This window comes from Balaenoptera ricei, chromosome 4 (genome assembly GCF_028023285.1).
Source record: "Balaenoptera ricei isolate mBalRic1 chromosome 4, mBalRic1.hap2, whole genome shotgun sequence".
In the NCBI taxonomy this organism is placed as follows: domain Eukaryota; kingdom Metazoa; phylum Chordata; class Mammalia; order Artiodactyla; family Balaenopteridae; genus Balaenoptera; species Balaenoptera ricei.
In genome coordinates this window covers 106,678,307-106,684,306 of record NC_082642.1, presented here as the reverse complement: position 1 = coordinate 106,684,306, position 6,000 = coordinate 106,678,307, and positions in this window count along the sequence as shown.

The window sequence follows — 6,000 nt, the reverse complement described above, 5'->3', positions numbered from 1 at the left end:
TGTAAGAGATTTTACTTTCTCTTTCTGGTTCAGCCCACATAAGTCTTCCCTACCACCCCAGAACATAAGAGAAAGAGCCTTGCATTTCTCTGTTTTCTAATCCATTATTTCAGTCTCACACATTCAACAAAAGTTCTGCTGTATTCTCTTTTTCCCAGTACAGTCCTCTGCTTGGCCTAAATCCAGTCTTCAGCTTGTACCCACAATGGACAAATATGCCTTGGGAAGCAAACAGCTGGTGATTGTAAGCTCACTTAGAAATTTTAGTTTATCTAATTCTCTTTGCATCCATAGCTCTTCAATGTCTTTATTGATATTTGAAATGTATCTGGTTTTTTTTTTTTTTCTTTTCTTTTTGCTACAGTGTGGTTGTTAGCCTGCTGTGACCTCCTACATTCTATCCAGGAGTGAAAGTCCCTCTCAGATGCATAAGTGGTTAGAAATTTTGGAGCTGGAAAGGACTTTGGCATTTACCAAATACAGATACCTCACTGGACATATACAAAAATAGATACTCAGAATGGTAAAGTGATTTATTCTAGACTCTAAACTAATCATGCTAGAAATTAGACCTGAGGTAAGCCCTGAGATGGGTCTCTTGATCCCAAGTTCAGTATTCAGGAAGACAAGAAGGAGAAAAGGAGACAGACATAAAAAGAATATACCATGGAAAATACTCCACCTGAAACGGAGAGCAATTTTGGAGTCTTTGCAGTAGTTGTCCAAGTGATCAGCCTTCAAAAATTCATGTTGGAAAACCTAGCTAAGGTCTTCTGAGTCAATCGTAAAACCTAACATTTGCTTATTTCTTTTCTTCCTACCTTGTTTGAAAACAGGATTTAAAATGGAGTGCCAATGTTAAGAGCTCCTCCAGGGAAGGTTACAGATGGGGCAAATAGGATGGACATGTGAAGAGTAGGAAAGGCTGTTATCAGAAAGCTGAGAATATTATCCTTGGCTGGGGCATACTGGTAGCTGATGAAATTTCAGCGTGTTGTAGGTGTTGGCAGCTCATATGAGTTACTCTGCTCAACAGAGTAACTGAGGCAAAGACTGGATTCGTGTCCTCAAAAACATAATAAGTGAATGTCTCTATCTTTTTCTGTAGGGAGAGTTTATCACTGTCACCTTTCTCCCCTCTATCGTTGTTGAGCTAGTCAAGGTTTGAAAGGAAGGAAAGAGAGAGCTGGATTAATTTCTGGAACAGGGAGCACAGAGACTCATTCCTTCCCAAGATGCACACATACACACCCCAGCTCCAAGACTCATGGGGAGACAGATTCCCTTTGACCCAATTCTGACTAAAGAGCTTCTGCAAAGACTTCTTGGGCAGAGCGTCAGATGCCAGGGACACAAAAGCTCCATGATAAGGATGGCAGACCTGGCAGACAAGTTTAGCTGCCATTCCAGCACTGTACTGGCTTCCCCAGGCTTCTTAACTTGTCATATGAGACAATTAAATCCCTTACTTGCTTTAAAAAAAGGAGCAAAACCCATCCCTTCCCACGATGCCCCTCCACTTCCACCAACACACCAAGCCCTCACCTCACACGTGGCATAGGAAGAACCATTTGAATTTACAGAAAGTCAAAATCCCGGGAAGATACTTTAAAATAAATGTGATTTTTATGTTTAGTCTTTAATATGGTAGTTGTATATTTATTTAACATTTGTGGTATTTTGTCCTATTCTTGATTGAAATTTTATATCTCTACTCAAGCCTAGAACAGGTGTTGCTAAGCAATTTAACAATGTAAATAAGTAACACAGTGGGGTTCAGAATCAGTGGGAAGTAGTATGTTCAAACTTTTTAGAGAAACACACTGTATTTAAGTATATTATCTCATTATTGTTTACATGCAAATGTGTGCTGTTTGTAGATGATTCACATTTCTTCATTAAGGAAGGACCTCTTCTTTACCATTCTTGTAGCAATTTTTGTGACAAAGAAATCCCCATTTCTTTAAAATTATCTACTATTGATGATAGCTAAAGTTTCTTGAGTACTTGCTATGCACCAGGCATTTTCCTAAGCAAGGAACACTTTCTACAAGCTATTGCATTTCATCTTTACAGTAGTTCTATGAGGTAGGTACAACTATTATTCTCCTCTTAAACTAAGGAACCTGAGACTTAGCAAGGTTAAGTAACTTGCCCAAGGACATCTAGTAAAGGGGAGAGTCCAGTTCGGTCTGACCCAAAAGCCCATGTGCTAATAATTTTGTACTTATCAGAATGATCTTTCAATAGCTCCAAACTAGTAGGTGCAAATCTTTCCTTATGAGTGATGGTCAGTCATGGTTGGTTCCTAAACAACAACTCCATTCCTTCTTCCTGCTCTCAGCGGGTCATGTTTTTGGGACCAGTCTTCTCTGTCAGATAGTCGTGGTCAAGCTGAGTTGCCTGAAGCATGAAAAAGAGAAATGAGCAATTTTGAGAAGAAAGACTGACTTGGTATCTTGTGTGTAGCAGCCCCCTTGCTGGGCTCCAGCACATCCCTTACTAATTGCATAATCCGAGGGCATTATCTTTGGTATTCCTTATCTGTAAAACTGGAACATTACCAATGTTACAAGGTTGGGAGGGGGCAGGAATGAAGTATTACAAGCACCTAGGTCAATGCAGACACATGAAAGTGTTTGTCAAATAGGAGTTCCCTTTCCCTTCCTGGTCCTATCATTAATACATCCTTGTGGAATATCTCTCTTCAAAGTTAGCACCTTGTCTAGAAGATTTTTGGAGCACATTGTTGATATTGACTTTGAAAATAACTGGGGGAAGATTGTGAGATGAATAATGTGAGGTCATCTTTAGGCAAGCAATTCTTCACTTCTTATTTTATTTGTACTCATAATTCTAATACAGTTGACTATTGAACTATGTAGGGGTTAGAGGCACCGACCCTCATGCAATGGAAAACCCATGCATAACTTTTGACTCTCCCCAGACTTGACTACTAATAGCCTACTGTTGACCAAAAGCCTTACTGATAACGTAGTTGATTAACCTATATTTTGTATGTTATATGTATATCTCTATATTTTATTTATTCATGTCATACTAACTTTTTTCTTAAGCTTTTCTGAAATTTCTAGGCTATGTGGTTTGTCTGTGAGTTTGTTCAAATTGCTGCAAATCTCCAAAAATTTTTCCAACATATTTATTGAAAAAAAATTGTGTACAAGCAGACCTGCACAGTTCAAACCTATGCTGTTCAGGGGTCAGTTGGACTTGCTTTGGGAGTAGTCCTCCACTTTAAGTGTTACCCCAATTTCCCCATTTGGCATAAAGATTTCCTGCTCTCCCTCCCCTTTCATCCCAACAGAGAAATTCCCTGATAACATACCCAGGAAGTAGAATTCAGGACTCCTTTTCTTCATCTGAAGTCGAACAGCCCTCCTTGAATGGCGGGCATTTTTCTCCTGTGATAAATTTGTCTTCTTGACAAACTCAAGCCATTGGCCTCCAGGTGGAGCTGCATGAAAGACAGAAAGAAGGGAAAAGAGGAAAAAACCAGGTTGGCACTCCAGAGATGCAGACGACCTGAGAAAGACACAATGAAACACAACAATGGTGCGTGGTCCTTAGGGGATTTGTGGGGAAGAGAGTGGTGAACTGATTCAGCAGTTTACTCCCGCAAGAATTTGAAGAGACTGCCGATTTGCTCAGCCAGCCAGGACAGGATGCAAGAGGAGTGAGACACAGTCCCCATGGAGCTGGAAGTCTGGGAGTAGCAGCACATAGACTTGGAGGAAGAACAGCAAAGTACCCATCACATTCAGTGGGAAACTGTGGTGCAGCTTAGGACATGGTTTCATAGGTGACAGAAAGGCTAGTATCAATTTTTTTGCCTGCTGTTCTATTCTAGGCACTAAATTATATGAGTTAAATCAATTGTCTCATTTAATTTAATCCTAAAAATAAACCTTTGACATGAGTGCATTTTGATGGTGAGGAAACTGAAGCACAAAGAGATTAAATAACCTGTCCAGGATCGAACAGCAAGCAAACTACAGGATTTCAACTTAGACCTGTCTGAATACAACACCCAAGCCCTAAGAAAGCCTAGAGCCTCTTGCCAGCTACATGACTAAGCCCTCCTAACTTTTCTGTGCCTCAGTTTTCTTTTCTGATGAGTGGAGATAATAGTGCCATACTAGGATTATTTGGGGGGTGATGCTTTGCTTGTACCTTCCTGTCTGGCAGTCTGCCTCTCACCTTAGACCCTGCTAATTGGACATCGTTGCCCTCTAAGCACATGATCCTGCTTCCAAAAGAAGTCTGCCCAGACCAGGTGGGCACTTGACTCAAGGGGTGGAAGTAGAGAGCGACAGGTCCCAGAACCACCTTAATTTCATGTGTCCTGAGGGTTGATTGTTCACTTTTTCCTAGATTCCGGTGAGACTGTGCTACAACTTTACAATAATACCCCCAGGCTCCATTCCTTCCTGTTTTCTTGGGCTGAATTGAGCTTTTGTTACCTGTGACCAATAGATACCTGACTAGAACAAATGTTTTCCTCATAGAGTTATTGTGAAGTATCCATGAGATAAGGTAAATTACAAAGGGCAAGATTGATAAGGCTGTAGCTATTTATCTTAGTGAGTAAAATAGCAATTTGGCCTTTATAATTGAGTCCTGAGATGTTCAGTTTATGGAATACTTCATTATGTCGAAAGGAGAATTTACACAAATTTCACTGCTGCTTTTCCTGCCAGGAGGAATCAAAGTGCCTGATAGTCATGTCAGACTAAAGATGTGCAGCCCCTGGGTTCTCTGTATTTGGGAGAGGATGGCTCCAGGCTGGTCATCTGGGAACCACTTTAAATTAGGTTTCCATTGGAACCAGACTGTACCCTGCGGAATCTTCTAGAGGGATTCATAGATTGCCTGAGTGAATGGGCTGACAGGCTGGCTGGCCACGCACTATCTCTACCCGTGTGAAGGTTCTGAGAGATGTGTGCACCTCAACTCCAACGAGTAGTTTCACCAAGGAGACTTCTTATTTGATCTGGTTCATTTGCATCAACTGGTCAGGTCACGCGCCACGGCCAAAGCAACTATATAGACATGAATAGGACCTGAGAATACAAACCTGCTTCTTTTAAAAATAAAATAAACTCTACTGGACATTTTAAGTCTGGGTTATTTAGTATCATAAGTGTTTTGCCTTTGGGCTGACGATTCAGTGGGTTTGAAGAGCTAGTCAGAAACAGCACACTTTGTGCTGCCGTCTTATTCTTCACAGGGTTGCACATTGCTTGATTCATCACGGACCTCGGGGTGCCAAGCCTTCCTTTGTTTCTTGATAATTTCAATACCTCTCCGATTAAGGCGAAGCCATTTTCACCTGATTTTCCTCCCCCCACCCTCTCAACCTGCACCCCACATTCTCCTACTTTCTCCGGGGAATCACATTCCTTCATTCACTGCCCCCCAGTCAGGCAGCAGAGGAAGCAATATTTTTTTCATTGAGTTTTCTCATGGTTGCTTTATTATTTAACTCAGACCGTGTAAATCACCAGTCGGAGGGTGACCTTTGGGTGAACCTCATTCTGAATGTCAGTTGACTGATGCAAAGACACTCAGTATATTTTCCTGCTACTTTTACGAATCTCACTTTTCTCAGCTTTTGCCCATTAGGATCAGTTATGACGCTTTAAAATAAAGTGTCTTTTGTTGATATTATGAAGGGTTCCATTCTCACTCCAGTAAAGTAGCGGGTCAGTGCATACTCTCTTTGGGAGAATTTTGGAAGAGGATCCGTGACAGCTTTTAATCAGATGATTCCTCAGAAGAGGATGCTGAAAGCTGCTTTGTGGTTGGTGTCCTTTAATTACCAACATCATCAGAAAAAGAAACCACACCATAATCTCCCATCAGTGGATTACATTGTGGACATCGGACAGAAATCCTCCTTTTAGAGTATCCCTCTCCATGGTGGGGAGTAGGGGACAGTGGTACTTGCCCAGTTGCCTTCTCTGTGTACTAGGATCTTGG